Source organism: Meriones unguiculatus, chromosome 1 (genome assembly GCF_030254825.1).
Source record: "Meriones unguiculatus strain TT.TT164.6M chromosome 1, Bangor_MerUng_6.1, whole genome shotgun sequence".
In the NCBI taxonomy this organism is placed as follows: Eukaryota; Metazoa; Chordata; class Mammalia; order Rodentia; family Muridae; genus Meriones; species Meriones unguiculatus.
In genome coordinates, this window is record NC_083349.1 from 141,567,654 (window position 1) to 141,591,381 (window position 23,728).

General features: G+C 38.6%; 1 pseudogene; it reads right to left on the reverse strand.

Moving 5' to 3' along the window:
• Positions 1–321: 321 nt before the first annotated feature.
• LOC110565552 (isocitrate dehydrogenase [NADP] cytoplasmic-like) lies at positions 322–1,508 on the reverse strand (annotated as a pseudogene).
• Positions 1,509–23,728: the final 22,220 nt, after the last annotated feature.

Sequence of the window (23,728 nt, forward strand, 5' to 3'; positions counted from 1 at the left end):
TAACTATTGCTTACCCTGGGCACACTTCTAATTTTGGTCATTTATCTTAGAGCAAAAGAAAAAGTGACAGTTAATGTGAACAGGTACTAATGTAACTCCTAGACCATAGCACACAACAAAATACAATTAAAAAAAATTTCCATGCCACATTCATTAAGATGGCAATAACTATATGAAAAATAAAAGTGCTATAAATGTATATAAAAGTTCAACTTTGTCTCCTAAACAAATTACAAAATAATTTTTGCTTTTATTCTTGATCTTTAAAAAAATATAAACCTGTGGACCTGTTTATCACAAAGATTTCTCCTAAGCCCAGGTTTAACCTTGAAGTTTGGCCTGAGCTACTTTAGCCTTCAAGTTATCTTCAAGATTGTCCATGAACTCAAATGTATTCAAGTAGTCAGAGCGTAGTACATTGGGTAAGACTTTAATGCAAGCAGCCAAATTCTTAGTCATAAAGCTGGTCTCAGTGGTCTCAATGCAGATTTCTTCCAAAGCCTTTGCAAAGAAGCTGAGCTCAGCATTGTCATCAAGATTTTCTCTGTGGGCTAAGCCTTGGGACCAGGTAAAAATGGAAGTAATAAGGTTGGTATATGTCTCCTGTCATTTTTAGTACATCTGGACAAATCAGCCACATCATGCCAAGGGAGCCATAACCTTGGCCTATGGAGTCTGACTGTGTATCGCCATCATAGCTTTTACAGGCCCAGATGAAGCCTCCTCCAATTTCACAGCCTGGGCCACTGTGTCATCATGAGCCTGTGCTCACGCCAGATCTTCTGAGCTTCAAACTTGAATATTGTGTTGCTTGTAATAGATTTCCTGAAAGAGGTCTTTGAGGTGTCCGACATACTTCTTCAGAATCATGTTTTTGGTGCTGAGGTACAAAAACCCTTTGACAGAGCCATTTGAAAGGAACTGTGTACCAAACCTTCAACTGACTTGTCCTGGTTGTACATGCCCATGGCAACAACACCACCTTCTTCCAAATTATGTACCATGTATGTCACCTTTTGACTTCCATCTTTAGGTGTGCAGGTTATCTCTACTTTTCCAGGCCAGGGAACAACAAAAATAAGTTGCTCTGTATTGGTCCTTGTAAGCATGATGACCAACGATGATGGATTTTACCCAGCCTGTAACCAGCCATTAATATATTTGCAGATAATAGCTACCCTAAAGACAGTGCCACCCAGAAGAGTGGCAATTGGTGATTTTCACGTTTGTTTCAGTTTGAACTCCTCAACCCTCTTCTCATTGGGTGTGATAGTAGCACACTTGACTCTGACTTGTATTTCTTTTTAGCCTCTGCAGCATCCTTGGAGTCCAGATTATTGGTGGCATCACGATTCTCTGCTCCTACATCAAAAATTTGCAGGTCCAGTACCTCATTGGAAAAAATAAGTTTTTCTTTAATCAATTCTCAAATGATTCCTGTCATATCATCTCCACCACAGAACCACCATGGATTTTTCTGGACATTTTTACTTCAATAACCCAGCTCACACCCCTACTCACACAAGCTGTCCCAAATGGCCCCAGCTGGCTCATCATCCACCACAACCTTCACGCCGAGGAACTGTTTTCTTAATCAAATAATTTTTAATCTGATATTAAGGTGGGAAGTTATAACTTTAATCTGAAATTTGAGATGGGAAGATCCAGCTTTGCTCTAGGCCATACCTTTGATAAGCCTCTTATATAAAGAAAATAAAAGAAGGAAGCTTGCTCTTTTGCCTCCTAGTCCTCCTGCTCCCTGGAAGGTTCATTCTTTCACACTGCCATTACAGTCTACTTCTTCAGGACTCTGGCATATACTGAAGACCAGCTGAGACATTCAACCTGGTGAACTGAGCAGCTACTGGATCCGTGGACTTTCCATTATTAGACAGTCAGTGTTGGACTAGCTGGGCTGCTGGCCTGTAACCCAGCCTATTAAATCCTATATATATGTTACTCTAGAGAACCCTTACTCAAAAAAAATGGTAATGAACTATTTCATTTAAAAACTTGAATACTTAGGTGTCGGTTTTCAAGCAATGTGCTAGAACAATGGGTTGGTTACTCTTATATAATATGAGACCCAAACTGAAAAAGAAATTGTTCTATAAAAATCCCAAGACATAGAGATTGGGAAAAAAATCTCAACATGTCCATGTCTCAAAAGAAACTAATATGGGGGAAGTCGCTATGTGCATGGAATCTTATGAAACAAGGGGAGATAGAAAGAGCTGTAGGGGACTGGAGCTCCACAAGGAGAACAACAGAACCAAAAATTCTGGGCACAGGGGTCATTTCTGAGACTGGTATTCCAACCAAGGGCCATTCGTGTAGATAACCTAGAACCCTTGCACAGATGTAGCCCACGGCAGCTCAGTGTCCAAGTGGGTTCCCTAGAAAGGAACAGGTACTCTCTCTAACATGAACTCAGTGACTGGCTCTTTGATCACCTCCCCCTGATGGGGGAGCAATCTTACCAGGCCACAGAGGAAGACAGTGCAGCCAGCCATGATGAGACCTGATAGACTAGGGTCAGATGGAAGGGGAGGAGGACCTCCCCTATCAGTGGACTAGAGAAGAAGAAGGGAGGAGAAGAGGGAGAAAGGATGTGTTTGGGAGGGATGAGAAAGGGAGCTACAGCTGGAATACAAAGTTAATAAATTGTAACAAATAATTTTTAAAAATTAAAAAAAAGACAAAGAAAAGGCCAAGACTGTGGTTGACTAACCTTTTTCTAAAGAGATTTAGGCATATAATTTATATAATCTCAATGGAAGATAAAAATAGAAATGAGGAAAATCTGTGAAAAGCCTTTCTGTTTTATGGCACATATCCCTGGATATCAGGAAACACAGGAAGTTTTGAGACTACAGTGTAAATAGAAACAACTAAAAGCTTACAGAGTGTTTAAAATATCTGATGTACCAAGTTCTAGCTCATCAATACAGGAAATGGAATTTCCAAGATGCTAGAGAAAGCAGATACCAAAGCAATAACTGTGCAGATATTTTGTTGAGCAAAGATAAAGTCCATCTGCTGTTTGTCATGAAAACTGAACAATGTCAGGGTTGCTCAACAGCTTTGTGCAAATAATAAGCATTTATTTATCCACAAATGAAATGGTTCAAGACACAAAATAAATATTAATATATGGTATGATCCAAATAGTTTTTACAAAATTAAAATAATTTAATAGTAAGAATTGATTTTTATAAAATTGTACTAGAATAATGTTGGAAAGTAAAAATGCTGGCCAATAACTTGAGTTCTGTTTGTTGTACCTGTGCGATAAAGTCATGTTCTATAGTGTAAGGTCAAAAGATAATTTCTGAAAACAAAGAAGCTGAAACCTAAAGATAAAACTAGAAAAGCAAATGAGAGCATTGGCATCATCTTTATAAGAGTCTTATCTAAAGAGAAAGCTAAACACTACAAGATGGCTGATAAACATGGATTGTGGCTACCTTTGTGGAATAGAAATTGAACCCAAGAGTAAAAATTACCCTAGTTTGGTGTTTGGTTTTCTGTTTGTTTTCTTGTAAGTTTTGCATAAGAATAGGACCATTCCTACTATATACATGCATGACTTTCATAGAAAGTAAAAAAGGAGTTTCCTGGTTGCTTTATGGAAAACAGATTTAAGTATATAGAGAAGCTAACAACCACATATGAGCAGGATATGACAGCATAAAGAAGTCTACAGCAGAAAAGAAAAAGAATACAGACTGCACCTGAAAACTGAAGAATAACAAGCTGTTATTGTTGACAAGGGATTACATGATTAAGACTCTTAACTAACATTAAAATTATGTGGTATATATAAGACTTGAGGAAAGTCCTTATTGTTTTAGAAGTATATTGTAAAATCTCTGAATTTTTCAGAAATATATTTCATATACATTTCTGTATAAGTACATGAGATTCAGAAGAAAAGTTAATTTTGTTCTGAAATATGTTGAAAAAATTTTCTAAAATTTTGTGGAAGAAATTTTATATACACATTCATATATATATATATACATACATAAATGTATATATATGAGATTCAGAAGGGAGTGTAGGATTAGAGCATTATGGAAACAAAAAATATAAGCCTATAATAAAAATAATGGAAGTCTCAATGATATCAAACACCAATTAAATGTAGATTTAATATTCAAAGTGTCTACTATATTAAGCCACAAATCATTGCTTATTTGCCAAGAACTGTTTTAATGGAATGATAGATGAAAATGAAGGAATAAAAAAAGGAACTCTTACCTCTACAGGAAGATATACAACTGATTTGTCTCTAAGAGGTGTGCATGTATATTAAACACTCTCTGGGGGGATAATGTAGTTTAGGAACCAGTTATCCTAAAATAGAAATACCACATTGTGATCAAGTACTAATGAAGAATATTAGTAAGAGAGGTGAATGAGTAGGAAGTTCCCAGTGGTGTTGAAAGAGTAAGAGTAGATTAGACTTGAGAGAAAAATATATTGCCTTTTGTAACAAGAATTGAAGAACTGATACACACACAGACATGGCTATGCATATAAAGAAAATAAAAGAAGCCCCTCTTAAAAAAAAAGAATTCCCTCTTGTATTCTTTTAACAACATATAAGAAGGAATTACAACCAAACCTTCGGCAGAGTGCAAGGAATCATATGAAAGAAGGGGAGTTTGATGTGGAAAGGATAGGAGCTCCACAAGGACCAAACGTATCTGGGCACAGGGTCTTTTCTGAGATGGACACTCAACTAAAGTCCATGAGAGGATAAAACCTAGAACCTCTCCTCGGATGTGACCCATGATAGCTCAGTAATCAATTGGTTTCCCATAGTAAGGGGAACAAGGACTATTTCTAACAGGAACTCAATGACTGGCTCTTTGACCTCCCCACCTCCCAAGGGAGGAGCAGCACTGTTAGGCCACAGAGGAGGGCTTTGCAGCCAGTCTTGAAAATACCTGACAAAAGGGAGTCATATGAAAGGGGAGGAGGTCCTTCCCTATTAGTGGACTTGGAAAGGGGCAGGGAGGAGATGAGGGAGGGAGGGTGGGATTGGGGAGGGAATGAGGGATATAGCTGGGATACAGAATTAACAAAATGTAACTAATGAGAAAAATAAAATTATGGAAAAGAAAAAAAGAAGGAATTAATACTGCAAAAATACAGCATACAAAGATACATGAAAAACCTTAGTGACGTGTAAGCTATGCTTTTTGGTACATCTGAGGCCCTGCCTAAGACTAATGGTCATAAATACCTAAGGAGAATGTGTAAAGGACTGATGATTAAGGACAAAGGAAAATGGGTTAGATAACCTTTGTATGTTTTCCTTTAATATGTGACACATTTTTCTTGAGATAGAAAAAGAAGGCAAAATGTAGGGTATCACCCTCCATATCTTGATAAAATTTTTGTAGGCATTCTGGATTTAGCTAGATCTATATGTTTGACTCAAAATCAGCCATCCAGTTTCCATGTTCTCTATTTTTTATTTGAGGAAAGAATTTTCACTAGCGTCTATTGCTAAAGTGGGAGCGAGGCTGGGAGCTGTGGCTGCCTACAAATGGCTATGGGGTGGCAGCGCAGTGGCAGAAAGAGGCAGATAGGCAGGGGAGAGATGACTGGGAGTTGAATCCAACATGGATAACACAAGAAGTCTTGATCCCAGAAAGGCTAAGCAGTTTCCTAGAGGATGTTAAATTCTGATGTTCCTCAGTGAATTTATTGATATCTTTAATGTAACTTACTTTATGGCTCAGAACAAAAGCAATTGCCATGTGGCGCATGAGGACCTAAGTGCAAGTCTTCAGAAACCATATGAAGCCAGGCTCAGCACTGTTCCCATGGTAAGATGGCAGACAAATGCAAGAATCCAGAAGCTCACAGACTAGCTGTTTCAGAAAATGCATGGTTAGCAACAGAGAGATTGTGTCTCAAGTTAGAAGCCAAGTGCAGACCCAAGGCTGTCCTCTGACCCCCACAGAAGTGGCATTGAACAGGTGTGCCCACGCTCACATGTGTAAATATGTACACAGACACAGACACAGACACACATGCACATACCTTTCTATGTCATGTGACAAAAGATCCCAGGTAAGAAAATGAGGTGATTTGTACTTTTGTTATGTCTATTTTAATGAATATTATGTTGACACTTACCAAATCAATGGTAAGAGTTGACATAAAATTATCTGAATCCATAATACATATGATTTAAATAAATGTAGTTACCCATACCAAGAAATGAGGACCACTTACTTCTAGTAGATTAAAATAATGAAGGATTTGTGGGGAAAAAAATCATATATATACTTAAAAAAAACTTTTCCTGTCACTATTTCAAGGAGCGTGCAGATAATCTTTCTCAGTGTTCTCCACTGCTGACAGCTGTGCATTAAAATATCTCTTAGATGTGTGCTCTATTTATCTAAAAGACAGCGCTCTACTTGTCATTTGACATTTAAAGTAACTGAGAGTCAACCAGGAGTTTTAATTAGAAATGTTACCTGAGCCCATGCTATCCTCTGCTCAGCTGTGAACACTAATTTCTTTGTGTACCTAAATGATAAATTGAAAAGAAAATTGCAAAGCAATCCAAAAACAGATGTGGATTGCCATGTTTCACGCGAGGCGTAATTACTGAGATTACATATTCTAAGAGTTCTAAGAGGCTGATAATGGACACATGAATATTAATGAAAATGAGAAAACACCATTCTTCATAAAATAATACTATAAATAATATAGGACTCCAGGGGAAAATGAGACATTGGGGTCTTTTAAAAGGTTTTGTGAGCACTGAAATTCAAATAGATGCCGGAGAGAATACATGATAAAAATGCTTCTGAAATAGAGCAGCCTTTTGGCAATGCACTGTTGCACCAATCATTAATTATGTAATTTACTCACCAAAAGAATTTTTAATTGTTACTTATTTTTATAATACATGAAATTATAGCAAAGGTTCATAAATAATATTGTCAAATTAATATTTGATGCAATTAAACAGGAATTTCTATTAAAATAATAGTTCAGGTTTCAATTACAAAGATAATTCTACTCAACTCAAAATGAATCCTCTTCTCCCTAATCTCTATAGATATTAATACTTTGATTTTCAATGATTCATATAATCATCTTTGTGTTGCTATGACAAATTATCCAAGGAAATAACTTAAAATAGGGAAAGTTTATTTGTACCTACAGTTGAAGGCTTTATTCTATGGTGAATTTGCTTGCTTCTGAGAGCAAACTGAGGCACAGGCAGGAAACATGCAGGAGGTAAGTATAGAGTTGGAAGAAAGAAGCAAAGAGAAACACAGAGATACAAGTGCAAAGACAGAGACAGAGATCTGGTGGTACACAGGGACAGAGATTAAATACGCCCTTCAAATGCCATGTCAAAAAAAAAAATGAGTCTGTACAGGTCATGAATTTAGGAGAAATTTTATTGCCATTATTCTGCTAAAGGAATATAACAATAAAATTACTCCTAGTGACCTCCTTCTACACCTATGTCACCTGTCAATCAATCAATAATAGAAAAGTTTCTTCTTTCAGTAGATTGGGACTTACAACTGAAAAATGAGCAGAGTGAGAGACTTTGAAGCACTAAGTCCTAAGTGGGATGACATCATCAACCCTTCAAAGCTCAGGGATCTATGTGAAAGAAGAGCCAGAAATATTGTAAAAGAATCTTTTTATGAAAATAAAAATAATTTATTTTTTTCTCCTGGGAATGAAATAAATATGTATTTTACAAAAATAAAATTAATGCTGAGGTGCCACAGATACTTCACTTTGGCTATGAAAAGAGAAGGTGTTATTGCAAGTTTTGCTCTGCCTTCCTTTTTTATTTTTTAAATAACTTTTTTTTCCTATTAGTTACAGTTTATTAACTTTGTATACCACCTGTAGCCGGCTCCCTCATTCCCTCCTAATTCCACCCTCCCTCCCTTATCTCCTCCCTATCCCTTTTCAAGTCCACTGATAGGGGAGGTCCTAATCCACTTCATCTGACCCTAGCCTATCAGGTTTCTTCAGCACAGGCTTTAAGAGCAACAATCAATAAATGGGACCTCATTGAACTGAAGCTTCTGTAAAGCAAAAGACACTGTCATCAGAACAAACGACAGTCCACAGACTGGGAAAGGATCTTAACCAACCCTATATCTGACAGAGGGCTGATATCCAGAATATATAAAGAACTAAAGAAGTTAAAAAGCAACAAATCAAGCAATCCAATTAAAAAAATGGGGTACAGAGCTAAACAGAGAATTCTCTGTAGAGGAATATTGAATGGCAGAGAAATACTTAAAGAGATGCTCAACGTCCATAGCCTTCAGAGAAATGCAAATCAAAACGACCCTGAGATTTCACCTTACATCCATCAGAATGGCTAAGATAAAAACTCAGGTGACAACATATACTCGAGAGGATGTGGAGAAAGGGGAACCCTCCTCCACTGCTGGTGGGAATGTAAACTAGTACAACCACTTTGGAAATCAATCTGGTGCTTTCTCAGACATCTAGGAATAGCGCTTCCTCAAGATCCAGCTATACCACTCCTATGCATGTATCCAAAAGTTGTCTGCCTACCCAATCCATATTTGCTCCCTTAGTGATTCTTGATTTCCTAGACAGTCAGGTGGAAATTTTCCATGCCAAATTTAGTGATGTCCTGTTCCCCCGCTCCCAAAAAGCTGATTCTTGTTCTTAACAAGATCCTTTCTTTCCCAAATCTGAATCTTTGCAGATTCAGAAACTCATACACACCTACATCAAGATTAATGTTTTGGCAGTCTATTCCATGATCTCTGAAAATCAACAACTACTTCAGTAATGCCAGGACTGATTTACTCTCAGCCCTTATTCTTAATAAATAAATAAACCATCTTAGGCCATCTAGATTTTCACAAAGGAAGCTAATAAATATCACTTACTCTTTAATACCTTCTAAACACACTGGTGGCTTTTCTGGCTAAACTACATCAGCTTCAAAAAAAGAAAAGCGTTATTAGAACTGATGGTTGAAGTCTTTCTCACTGGTGTCTGTCTTTCCCCTGATGAAATGCAGAAACTGCTGGCAGAAGAGCATTACTGAGGGAAGCTCCTCCACTGATGTTGACAAGCATAGGGTAGAGAGAGGAAGAGAGGAAGGTAGCAAGAAGAGGAGGAGAGATGTGGAAGAGGGAAGAGGGGGTTAGCGGTTCCCAACCCACCCTTGGAGATCGCTAGTCAGCAACTTACTTCCTCTGGTAGTCTCCATCCCCCAAGGTTTCTGCCATTTCCTACAGCGCCCTACCAAGAACCAAGCCTTCCCACAGGAGCCTTCAGGTAACATCCCAGACACAGACTATAACACACTGTCACATCATTTTCTATCCCATTTACAGACACGTCTGGATCATTTTCTCATAGTAACAAGCAGAAGACATATCAAAGCTCTTAGCTTCCTTGTTGAGACATGGAGGACTTTCATTATTCCTGATCCTCAATAGACATTATTTGCCAGCCTTATCTGTAGGTTTTCAATAGGATGGACTACTCTCTTCCAGGTCATATCCAATACTCCTTTGTCTGTTTCTTCTAGTAAAAGTTTAGTGAACTGAGCACACCTGGACAGCATGCCAATTTACATAAAACATTGTATATATATTTTCTCTCAACAAGGTCTGGCTCTGTCATTTCAAAGGAGAAATTTGATAGTCAAAGTTTCTTAAAAATTCCTTGGAGAAATAGTCTTGGCTGATAAGGCTTCTATATTAACTTCAATGATTAGAAAACTTCAGAGATATATAACGTATGTGAACATAATGATTAAGTATGTTAACACTTTAAAAATATGATATCATCATTACTATATTATCAGGCACTAGCTACATTTCTTTACATCTTTACATAATTTTGTCATCATGACAGCACTATGAAATGTGTGATAGATGTTAAAACTGAGGCAGCTTAAAAGGTAACGCTATGTACCATACACAATAGATTACTCAACTAAAAATCAAAAAGAGAACCTGAGAAGTTTCACAGTCTCTGCTTTAAGAGGTGGAGCTCTACTGAACTCCATGAATGGAACAGAGCACTTCAAAATAAATAGGAGACATTATTTTAATAATTTAAACTTATTTGAAGTTTAATATTTGTATTTCCTTAGCTCACACCCATCAGAGAACTTGATCATCTTTTAGAGAATAAAACCACTGAAAATATGATATATGGCTCTTCCTTCTAATAAATAAAATTGTAATTATAGTAGGCCAGTTGTTGATGATCAGTTGGCTTTTTAAAATGAGAGCACATGCCGCAGCATATACATATTAAATACTCTTTTGTAGTAGACTTTCAGCCATCTCTTCCCAAGCTGGAACTGGATTATTCACTAGATATTCAGAGAAAATAACCTGCAAGTCAAAGACAATTTGTGCAGATAGAAGAGGTGAAAATGAGTAACTTTCCAGTTCCAAAATGAAATTACACAAAATTACGGGAGAATATTCTTACCATGTATTGACTTCAAAAAAAAAAACCTAGAAAATAAGGACCTTTTAATCTTTCTTTCCATTCTCTTGTATTAAATCTATAAAGATATTATGAATTTATATTTCAAGATATAAAGATTTGAGAGTATAAATTGTTTGGCCTATAATGTTATTCAAAAGCAATTTTACTTATCAAAACAGTATTTTCCTCATATTACATCAAAGATGTGATGCAATTCAAATATAGCTTTTAGAAGGCAATGATAAACTGATCTTTTAAAAATCAGCAAGTGACAGTATCAAAGGAAGTTCAGAAAACAAAGAATAAAGTGAACAATCCAGTTTCATAAAACATGCTGGCAGATAATAAATACCGATCAGCTAGTACAGTATAACAATGTCCTCAAATAAACAACAATAGCAATGGGCTGAAAAGGCTAGATTGAGTAGAGGCCTGCTTGTGTAGATGAAGTGATTTTACATTAAGATAGAAATCACAAAATGAGAATTATTTGGTAAATAGATTTGAAACAACTACCTTACAAATTTACAAATATCAATTGATACTTTATTTCATACATCAAATTCAATTTAAAATGAATTACTCATCTGATTTTTTGAAAGATTATTCTGTTGCAACTGTGAAAAATGAACTGTGTAAAGTCAGAGAGAAAACTACTATTTGGGAGAATAATAAGTAGACCAATGAGAAATAAGGAACAAAAAGATGAAATGGACTCTAGGGAAACGGAACTACAATGAAAAGCAAACCTGAAATACCAGGTTTAAAGCTTCAGGTGGCTAATGCAAGGAGGTGTTGTTCTGTGACAAAGTTTAGACCAGGTGAAGGAGGTTAGCATGAGATAGACATGTGATGCTAGGGCCAGAATTCAGAATAATACTCCAAATACCAGATATACTGAATAAAAATTGAGAGTGTGGAATTCTGTTTCTAATGAAGTTGAAATTATAGGAGTCTTAAATAATTACACAATGAGGGTGTAAATGAGAAAGAAATCAAGCTCAGAGTCTCAAGATTACAAACTATTATGTACAAGAAACAGATAAGAGTTGTGGAAAATGATTAGTGGTTTTTTTTTTTACCATTGTTAATCTAAGAGTGGTTCTCTTTATTTTTTTTATTTTTATTTTTTTATTTTTTTTATCAGTTACATTTTATTAACTCTGTATCCCAGCCGTGTCCCGATCCCTCATTCCCTCCCAGTCCCTCCCTCGCTCCCTCATCTCCACTGTGCCCCTTTCCAAGTCCACTGATAGGGGGGACCTCCTCCCCATTCATCTGATCCTGTTTTATCAGGTATCTTCAGGACTGGCTGCAAAGCCCTCCTCTGTGGCCTAACAGGACTGCTCCTCCCTTCGGGGGTGGGGAGACCAAAGAGCCAGTCATTGAGTTCCTGTTAGAAATAGTCCCTGTTCCCCTCACTTTGGGAAACCAATTGGTTACTGAGCTACATCTGAGTGGAGGTTCTAGGTTATATCCATACATGGTCCTTGGTTGAATGTCAGTCTCAGAAAAGACCCTGTGGCCAGATATATTTGGTCCTTGTGGAGCTCCTATCATTTCCCCATCAGACAAACTCCCCTTCTTTCTTATGATTCCCTGTACTCTGCCAAAGGTTTGGTCATGAGTCTTTGCTTTGAAAACACTGCTAGTTAGAGTCTTTCAGATGCGCTCAGTAGACTCCTGTCATACGTTCAATGCACATCCCATCTGTCTTTCTAAATGAGGATTGATCATCTTACCCCATGTCCGCTCAATTGATTATCTTTTTTAGGTGTATAGATTTCATTATGTTTATCATATCTTATAGGTCTATATAAGTGAGTATATCCCATGTTTGTCTTTCTCCTTCTGGGATATTTCACTCAGAATGATCTTTTCTAGATCCCACCATTTGCCTGCAAATTTCATGATTTCCTCCTTTTTGATTGCTGAGTAGTATTCCATTGTATAAAAATACCACAATTTCTGTACCCATTCCACCGTTGATGGACATCTGGGTTGTTTCCAGGTTCTGGCTATTACAAATAGAGCTGCTATAAACATGGTTGAGCAGGTGTCCTTTTTGTGTACTTGAACAAACTTTGGGTATATACCTAGCAGTGGTATAGCTGGGTCTGGAGAAAGCACTATTCCTATTTGTCTTAGAAAGCGCCAGATAGCTTTCCAGAGTGGTTGTACCAGTTTACATTCCCACCAGCAGTGGAGGAGGGTTCCCCTTTCTCCACAACCTCTCCAGCATGTGTTATCGCTGGAGTTTTTCATCTTGGCCATTCTGATGGGTATAAGGTGATATCTCAGGGTCGTTTTGATTTGCATTTCCCTGATGGCTAATGAGGATGAGCATTTCTTTAAGTGTTTTTTCTGCCATTCGATATTCCTCTGTGGAGAATTCTCTGTTTAGCTCTGTTCCCCATTTTTTAATTGGATTATTTGGTTTGCTGCTTTTCAGCTTCTTTAGTTCTTTGTATATACTGGATATTAGTCCTCTGTCAGATAAAGGGTTAGTGAAGATTCTTTCCCAATCTGTAGGCAGTCATTTTGTTTTGATGACGGTATCCTTTGCTTTACAGAAACTTTTCAGTTTCATGAGGTCCCATTTATTGATTGTTGCTCTTAGAGCCTGTGCTGTTGGTGTTCTGTTCAGGAAGTTGTCTCCTGTGCCAATGAGTTCTAGGCTGTTCCCCACTTTTTTTTCCAATTGATTTAGGGTATCTGGTTTTATGTTGAGGTCCTTGATCCACTTTGACTTTAGTTTTGTGCAGGGTGATAAATATGGATCTATTTTCATTTTTCTACATGTAGACATCCAGTTGGTGCAGCACCATTTGTTGAAGATGCTCTTTTTTCCATTGAATGGAATTGGCTTCTTTGTCGAATATCGAGTATTCATAGGTGTGTGGATTTAGTTCTGGGTCTTCTATGCGGTTCCATTGATCCTCCTTTCTGTTTCTATGCCAATACCATGCAGTTTTTATTACTGTTGCCCTGTAGTACAGCTTGAGATCAGGAATGGAGATACCTCCAGATGATCTGTTGTTGTACAGGATCGTTTTGGAGATTCTGGGTTTTTTGTTTCTCCATATGAAGCTGAGAATCTTTTTTTCAAGGTCTGTAAAGAATTGAGTTGGTATTTTGATGGGAATTGCATTGAATCTGTAGATTGCTTTTGGCAGTATGGCCATTTTCACAATGTTAATCCTACCAATCCATGAGCACGGGAGATCTTTCCATCTTCTGATATCTTCTTCGATTTCTTTCTTCAGAGACTTGAAGTTTTTCTCAAACAGGTCTTTCACTTGCTTGGTTAGAGTCACACCAAGGTACTTTATGTTATTAGTGGCTATTGTGAAGGGTGTTGTTTCCCTAATTTCTTTCTCAGCCTTTTTGTCTTTGGTATATAGGAGGGCTTCTGATTTTTTTGAGTTGATTTTGTATCCTGCCACTTTGCTGAAGGTGTTTATCAGCTGAAGGAGTTCTCTGGTTGAATTTTTGGGGTTACTCATGTATACTATCATATCATCTGCAAATAGTGACACTTTGACCTCTTCCTTTCCGATTTGTATCCCCTTGATCTCCTTTAGTTGTCTTATTGTTCTGGCTAGGACTTCAAGTACTATGTTGAAGAGATATGGGGACAATGGACAGCCTTGTTTTGTCCCTGATTTCAGTGGGATTGATTTAAGTTTCTCTCCATTGAGTTTGATGTTAGCTATAGGCTTGCTATATATTGCCTTTACTATGTTTAGGTATGTGCCTTGTATCCCTGATCTCTCCAAGACTTTAAACATGAATGGGTGTTGGACTTTGTCAAATGCTTTTTCGGCGTCTAAGGAGATGATCATGTGGTTTTTCTCCTTCAGTTTGTTTATGTGGTGGATTACATTGATGGATTTCCGTATGTTGAACCACCCTTGCATGCCTGGGATGAAGCCTACTTGGTCATGGTGGATGATATCTTTGATGTGTTCTTGGATTCGGTTTGCAAGTATTTTATTGAGTATTTTTGCGTCAATGTTCATAAGAGAGATAGGCCTGAAGTTCTCTTTTTTGTTGGGTCTTTGTGTGGTTTAGGTATTAAGGTGACTGTGGCTTCATAGAATGAGTTTGGTAGTGTTCCTTCTGTTTCTATTTTGTGGAATAGCTTGAGGAGAATTGGAGTTAGCACTTCTTTGAAGGTCTTGTAGAATTCTACGCTGAAGCCATCTGGTCCAGGGCTTTTTTTGGAGGGGAGACTGTTAATGACTGCTTCGATTTCCTTGGGAGATATAGGGCTATTCAGTCTTTCTACCTGATCTTGACTTAGTTTTGGTAGATGGAATCTTTCAAGAAAATTATCCATTTCATTTAGATTCTCAAATTTTGTGGCATATAGGCTTTTGTAGTATGACCTAATAATTGTTTGGATTTCCTCAATGTCTGTGGTTATGTCCCCATTTTCATTTCTGATTTTGCTGATCTGGATAGTTTCTCTCTGCTTTTTAGTTAGTTTGGCTAAGGGTTTGTCTATCTTGTTGATTTTCTCAAAGAACCAGCTTTTTGTTTCATTGATTCTTTGGATAGTTTTATTTGTTTCTAGTTGATTGATTTCAGCCCTTAGTTTGATTATTTCCAGCCGTCTGCTCCTCTTGGGTGTATCTGCTTCTTTTTGTTCTAGGGTTTTCAGTTGGGCCATTAAGTTGTTTGTATGTGATGTTACGAATTTCTTCTTGCAGGCACTTAGTGCTATAAATTTTCCTCTGAGCACTGCTTTCAATGTGTCCCATAAATTTGGGTATGTTGTGCCTTCCTTTTCATTGAATTCTAGGAAGTCTTTAATTTCTTTCTTTATTTCTTCCTTAACCCAGCTGTCATTGAGTAGTAAGTTGTTCAGTTTCCATGTGCGTGTCGGCTTTTTGTTGTTTCTGTTGTTGTTGAGATCGAGCTTTAGTCCATGGTGGTCAGATAGTATACAAGGGATTATTTCAATCCTTTTGTATCTGTTGAGGCTTGCTTTGTGGCCCACTATATGGTCTATTTTGGAAAAGGTTCCATGCGGTGCTGAAAAGAAGGTGTACTCTTTTGAGTTTGGGTGAAATGATCTGTAGACGTCTATTAGGTCCATTTGATTTAGGGATTCTGTGAGTGTTTTTATTTCCCTATTTGGTGTCTGTCTAGTTGATCTGTCCCTTGGTGAGAGTGGAGTGTTGAAGTCTCCCACTATTAAGGTATTAGGATCAATGTATGATTTAAGCTTTAATAATGTTTCATTTACGAATGTCGGTGCTCTTGTATTTGGGGCATAGATATTCAAGATTGTGATGTCCTCTTGGTGGATTTTTCCTTTGATGAGAATATAGTGGCCCTCCTTATCTTTTTTTATTAACTTGGGTTGAAAGTCTATTTTACTAGATATTAGGATGGCTACTCCAACTTGTTTTCTGGAACCGTTTGCTTGAAAAACAGTTTTCCAGCCCTTTACTCTGAGGTAGTGTTTGTCTTTGTTGCATAGGTGTGTTTCTTGGATGCAACAGAATGTTGGATCCTGTTTCCTTAACCATTCTGTTAGCCTGTGTCTTTTTATTGGTGAGTTGAGTCCATTGATATTGATAGATAATAGTGACCAAAGCATGTTAGTTCCTTTTGTAATGGAGTCGATGATCTAACCCTGTTTCATTGCTTGTTTTCTTTTCATTTTTGTTGGGACATTATCTGTATGCCCTGTTTTCTTGGGTGAATTTGTTTTCATTGGATTGGAGTTTTCCTTCTAGTATCTTCTGTAGGGATGGTTTGCTGTGTAGATATTGTATAAATTTAGTTTTGTCATGGAATATTTTGTTTTCTCCATCTATGTTGATTGAAAGCTTTGCAGGGTATAGTAGTCTGGGTTGACATTTGTGATCTCTTAGAGTCTCCATGATACTTGCCCAGGCCCTTCTGGCTTTCATAGTTTCTGATGAGAAGTCCGGTGTGATTCTGATAGGTCTACCTTCATATGTTACTTGGCCTTTTTCCCTTGCTGCTTTTAATATCTTTTCTTTGTTCTGTAGATTTAGTGTTTTGACTATGATGTGACGTGATGTGTTTCTTTTCTGGTCTAGTCTATTTGGAGTTCTGTAGGCCTCTTGTATATTTATGGACATCTCTTTCTTTAAGTTGGGAAAATTTTCTTCTATGATTTTCTTGAAAATATTTTCTGGACCTTGGAGTCTGGAGTCTTCTTTTTCATGAATTCCTATTATTCTTAGATTTTGTCTTTTCATAGCATCCTTGATTTCTTGGATATTTTGTGATTGGAACTTTTCTGATTTTACTTTTTCTTTGAGAGAAGTATCCATTTCTGCAAGTGTGTCTTCAGCTCCAGAGATTCTCTCTTCCATCTCTTGTATTCTGTTGGTGATGCTTACTTTTGTGGTTCCTGATCTTTTCTCCAAGTTCTCCAGCTCAAGGGTTTTCTCATTTTGTGTTTTCTTTATTGATTCTAATTCTGTTTTCATGCCTTGCACCATTTCTTTCATGTGTTTGAATTTGGATTCCTGTCTCTCTACGATGGCCTCTATTTCTTTTTTCATTTCCTTCTTATATGCCACTAATTTTTCCTCTACTTGTGTATCTATTTGTTTGGCTATGTTTGCCTGTGTTTCTTTAAGGATATTGTCTATTTCTTCTTTCTTTGCCTCCAATTGACTGGCCATCTCTTTGAAAGACTTGTTCATTTCCTCCTTATGAGCCTCAAATAATTGGGCAAGCATGGCTTTAAAATCATTTTCCTGTGCTTCTGCTGAATTGGTGTATCCATCGATTTTGGGGTTTGCTGGTGAAGTCATGATGTCCTGATTTATGTTGGAAGTGTTCTTTCGCCTACCTCTGGCCATTGGCTTATCTGAAACCTTCCCTGTTTGTTTTTGGATTCTGCAGATCAGACTGGTGCTGTCTCTCTCTGGTGTCTGGAGAGTTCTTCAGGAAGCTGAGCACTCTCAGTGTGTGCTGAGGACTAGCTGTACCTGTGGGAGGAAAGTACGCAGGCGCAAACAGGGCAAATGCAAGCGTGTGTGTGTGTGCGCGCGCGTGTGTGTCTGTGTGTGTAAGTGTGCGTGGATGAGTTTCTCAAGGGACAGAGTGATGGCTAATGTTGAACCCTTGAGTGTGTGGGAGGGGCTCTGCACTGTATATGTCGCAGGCGCTAATGATGATCGCAGCGCAATTTCTGGCATTAACTGTCTTAGCTCCTCAATCAGGCCCACAGGGCAGGAACTTCAATGTCCCTAGTGCCCCTCTGTTTCCCAAAGTGGGTATGTGGGTGGGAGGGTGTTCGATGCCTGGCTTCTGATTTAGAAGGATCCAGTTTCTGGGGAACTGCAGATTCTCAAGGATGCACTCACTTACAGGCAGGTCTCTTGGCAGAGATCTTGGTATCCGGGGCTCTCTGCTCTCTGGTTTGGCCCTGCTTCTTTGATGTGTTCCGCCAGTTCTGTGCTGCTGTCACTGCCAGGTTCTGAGGTCTTGCTGCAGTTGGAGATTTCAGGGTGGTCACTTCAGCAGGGATGGGGTAACCAGGCTCTCTGTTCTCTGGTTTGGCCCTGGTTAGTCTTAAACTGGAGGGCTGTGGTGCCCCACCAGTTCAGTGCTGCTCCGCTGCCATGTCCTGCTGTAACTGGAGACTGGCTTGCTAGTCCCAATGCTTTCTGGGAAGTCCTGGGATCTCTTCGTTGTGCTCTCCAAGCTTGGGAGGCCCAGTGCCTGGTGTGTCCAGGTTGTATGACGTTTCTGCCTGGTTTCGGTGAGTATATAGCGTATTCTCTGTCACTGTGGGATTGGGCGGGCCATACTGTCAGTGATGGCGATCCTGCGGAGCTAGTATGGTGTCTAGCAGATTCGCGCCCTGGGAGGATGGTTCAGCAGCTGCGCGAATCTGGGACTCCGGGGTACGTACTGCTGGCTTTTGTCTGCTGCTAAAGTGCTTGGGGCTCCGCCTCAGCGGCTGTATACCCCAGGCAGTTAGGTCTGCGCTGAGAAAGATGAGTTCGCTGTGCCTCTGTGCTGAGGAGGAAGGAGGTCTGGGGAAAGGGAGTGCTGCAAGAACAAAGGATCGTTTCTCTCCTTCCCCAAGCAAGTCTCCGGGTGATGGAGGCCAAAGTTTTCACCTTCTGCGATGTTCTCTGGTGTTCAGAAAGCCTCACCGTGGTTTCCCTGGGTTGGGGGTCCTTCCATTGTCCAACTCAGAAGATCAGGTATCCCACCGCTCAGAAACTGTGTGTGCTAGTCCATGATTAGTGTTTATTGTCAACTTGGCAGAACCTAGAACCACCTTAGTGATGGGTCTCCCGTGCCTATTGGGATAACCTTGATTGTGTTAATTGGCCTGACAAGCACCATCCCAACTGTGGGTAACATAATTGCTGGATAGGGGACCCTAGTGTGCATAAAATGGAGAGAGCAAGCTGGTGATTAGCATTCTGTTTTATAGTTGTGAATGTGATATAACCAAGTGAGTGCGAATGGGCTTCAAGCTCTTGCCCCTATAATTTTCCCATCATAGTGGACTGTACCCTTGAACTGTGAGCCAGAATAAATTCCTTGTCCTTTAAGTTATTCTAGCCAAAATTTTGCCCCAGATGCAGAGGGGAAACTCGAATATGCAATAAAAATCACAAAAAGTGAATCACATTCTCTACAGTGGATGAGTGGGAGACATTAGACAGCTGAGAATAGAGAATTTCCGAAAAGAATAGAAGGGAGAGTCATGCTACATGCCCTTCAGAAGTGGGAAAGGAAAAGAAATCAGGGAAAATGAAACAGAAGAGAGATTAAATTAAGTCATAGTCTACTAAGAAAAACAAGAAAAAGTGGACCTTGAAATGTTTATTTGGATATCTAGACATTAGTTAGTATGTGGATATAGAAAGAAAGTTCTTTATAAGTAAAAGGATTTAAGTATGTATATATATATATTTATTAGTTTTTGTAGCTTTTTTGTTTTTTAATTCTTTATTAATTACACTTCATTCACTTTGTATCCCCGCTGTGGTTCCTTCCCTCCTCTCATCCCAATCCCTCCCTTCTTCCCCCCTCTGAACGTATGTCCCTCCCCAAGTTCACTGATAGGGAAGGACTTCTTTTCCTTCCTTCTGATCCTAGTCTATCAGGTCTCATCAGGAGTGACTGCATTGTCTTCTTTTGTGGCCTGGGAAGGCTGCTCCCCCCTCAGGGGGGAAGTGATTAAAGAGCAGGCCAATCAGTTCATGTCAGAGACAGTCCCTGTTCCTATTACTATGGAACCCATTCGACACTGAACTGCCATGGGTTACATCTGTGCAGGGGTCATAGGTTATCTCCATGCATAGTCCTTGGTTGGAGTATCAGTCTCAGGAAATACCCCTGTGCTCAGATTTTTTGGTTCTGTTGCTCTCCTTGTGGAGTTCCTGTCCTCTCCAGATCTTACTGTTTCCCACTTCTTTCATAAGATTCCCTGCACTCTGCCCAAAGGTTGACCAAAAGTCTCAGCATCTGTATTGATCGTCTGCAGGGCAGAGTCTTTCAGAGGACCTCTTTGTCAAGCTCCTGACTTGTTCCCTCTTCTCCTCCTTCTGATGTCCAGCCTCTTTGCCTTTCTGGATGGGGATTGAGCATTTTAGCAAGAGTCCTCCCTCTTGATTAGTTTCTTTAGGTGTACACATTTTAATAGGTTTATCCTAAATTATATGTCTGTATGAGTGAGTATATTAAGTGTGTGTGTTTCTGCTTCTGGGACAGCTCACTCAGGATGATTTTTCCAGTTCCCACCATTTACCTGCAAATTTCATGATTTCCTTGTTTTTTTACTGCTGAGTAATATTCCATTGTGTAGATGTACCACAATTTCTATATCCATTCCTCCACTGAGGGCATCTGGGCTGTTTCCAGCTTCTGGCTATTACAAATAAATCTGCTACAAACATGGTTGAGCAAATGTCCTTATTGTGTACTTGAGCAACTTTTGGGTATGTGCCTGCAGGTTCTACTGAGGATTTAAGTTTTTAGAAAATTCGCAATTTATTTGAAAATTGTTCATTTACAACATACTTATTCAAGCATGTATGCTGAATGTTAATGGTAGCTAACTGGAAGTCAGTTTAAGATTTTACCATACAATATTATATGTGCTTTTGAGTATGTCACTGTATATTAAAATTTACATACATTCAAATTTCATTGCATTGTGCTTGCAGATTATTTTCTTATAAAATACACTTAGTAGTCTGCTTCTGTGTCCTTGGTAGGAAAAACAAGCATTGCTCTAGTTACTTTTATAAAATTGAAACATCTTGGATTCAGACAGTTATAGTATATAGCAGAAACATATGTAAGGATATTGCCTAAGATGGACTCAGTTGTTCAGGAAATAACAAGCAGGCTGCAGAAGAACTGAGAGCCGACACACACACACACACACACAACATAAACATATGAACAATATTTTCTCTTCATAAATAGCAAAATTATAAAATTAAACATGAATAAAATACATGCATTACATATCAATATAAACTTGTTAAAGATATCGTTAATGACCACATACAAAATTTTATCAAGAATAAAGTTTTCATAAATACAAAGACTGTTTTGTTAGGCAAGAGGTAATTGATCAAACTTTGCCTGGGGTTTCTTTTTTTCTTTTGTTTTACACAAAACATGATGGGAACAAATTTTGGAAAACAAAGATGATTTGTTATTATGTAGGGCTTGGGGAAAGAAATGAATTGATGTAAGGGAAGGGAGAACCAATGACAGACCAAAGTTACAACTCCACCAAAGTCAAACTTGGCAAACAAATGAGTTTATTGGGTGCTTACAGGTGAGCAGAAGATTCAAAGATTCACTGAAAAGCCCACCCTAGCCTGGAGACCACTTGGTGGAGACAATTCTCCTCCAGCAGCCAGCCCATACAGCACCTTCTAACATTGTGAAAAATAGCCATGAAGGGGTCGACTTCCAGTTGAGTTCCAGCTTCACTTCTCCATGCCATGCAATTAAAGCATTCACTACAGTCAGCAGCTAAGTCTGGTGTACAAACAACAGCAGTGGCAACAGCCTTCCGTTAAGAACCTCCATTAGCAAAAACTCATAGGATGACAATCCATACCTCATACTTGTATGTTTTACCCCTAAACTTTCTGCTTCCAAAAGAAGGCTCCTTTCTACTCATACATTCCACAATGAATTCGCTCATTTAGTCTCCTAAACTGCTGTCTTTTTTCTCCTTTAGAAGCTTTAAAAATCCACAAGGAGAGCAACAGAACCAAAATATCTGAGCACAGGGGTCTTCCCTGAGACTGATACTCCAACCAAGTACCATGCATGGAGATAACCTGGAACCCCTGCACAGATGTAGCCCATGGCATTTCAGTCTCCAAGTGGGTTCCATTGTAATAGGAACAGGGACTGTCTCTGACATGAACTGATTGGCCTGTTCTTTGATCACTTCCCCATGATGGGGGAGCAGCCTTACCAGGCCATAGAGGAAGTCAATGCAGCCACTCCTGATGAGACCTAACAGACTAGGGTCAGAAGGAAGGAAAAGAAACCCTCCCCTACCAGTGGACTTGGGGAGGGGCATGCATGGAAAAAGAGGAGGAAGGGAGGGATTGGGAGGGGAGAAGGGAGAGAACTAGAGGGAGGATACAAAGTAAATAAAGTGTAGTTAATAAAAAAAATTTTAAAAAATGTGTGACATATCCAATATTTAGCATTACGTAAAACACAAACCAAAACTTTGTTTTTTTGTTTTTTGTTTGTTTGTTTGTTTGTTTGTTTTTCACAGAGAATAGGCAGGCTCTTTGAAGGCTTGCTACCACTATTCATTCCAAGCAAGTGTCAGTTGGACTTGGGACAGCAACAGAAGTTACTAAAACAGAAACATTAACAATGTCTAATACAGTTTGAAAATATATGATCACTCTTATGCTTTCATTTTAGTATATTTTAATTATGTTAGTCAAAAGAGCAATGTTGGATATAGGGACATCAATGTCACCCTGATATTTTCCCATCTATCACTCATACTTCATTGGCATTTCCCATAAGCCTCCCACCTCTTCAACACTGCACACTGCTATTGCCATGGTAGACTGTGCATATCTCCATTCCTGCCGGTCTCAGAAGGACCAGATCGTTCATTTCATTCTTGCTAAGGTACACTTGCATTCTAATCTATTGTCCTTTTTTTCTGATGGGCTCAGTGGAGTGATCTTCATCTTTCCATCAAAAAGCCAAGCAGCTGAAATGACCCTAGTACGGGTGAACAATCTTCTCCTTGTTAGACTTTAGGCCACACATTCTTAAGGGATGACTGCCCATCTCAGGTCACGCTAATCTTTTTTCACCTGTCCTGCTTTGTCATTTAAGTTTTCTGTGAAACAGTGCTCAGGGCTGTAAAGTATCCCAAAAGTTCATTTCCTAGTAACTTTTCCTTTAGAATTCCAGCTAAATACAAATATTGCCATATTTTCCTGCAAGTGGCCTGGATAGTCTCATTTATATGTTTTGCCTTTTCTTCATCCGTTCTTGATTGCTTATCATTCCATAAGCCTGTTTGTGTTGCCAGCAAGTTATTCATATTTACCAAAGTTTCTTCTACTTCATTAAGACCATGTCCACCATAGGACTTGGCAAAAGCCTATACTAGTTCTGTGATCCCTGCCGAATCCATTATATGCTTCATTATCATGTGAGCCCATTCCCACCTGGTCCAATGAATTTACCATTAGCTTTGGCATTACTTCTTTTATTCTCAGTTCCATCAGTACCTCCAGTCCTGCCTCTATTGTCTCTGAGTCTATAATATTCATAGAATTTTCTGTTATTGATAACGAAGTGTCATTAATTGCTTTTATGTCACTTTCTCTGAAACTGATTTTCTTCCTATCATCCCAGACTATATGTACATACATACATACATACTTATTCAATACATACAGACACATGTATGTATGTATATTTATATATGTGTATAGATACACATACACACAGAGACATATATATCCTTTGTCTTAGTATTTTTGTACACACACACACATATCCTTTGTCTTAAGGAAGAATGGGTAGTTGTCCTTTGTCTTAGTATATCTGTACACACATACACACCATGTATCCTTTGTCTTAAGTAAGAATGGGCAGTTGTATTACTCAGTCTCTTTGCTTCCATAAAACTCAGATTGAGCCCACCTACCCCTGAACCACAGTCATATGATCCAGAGCATGAAAT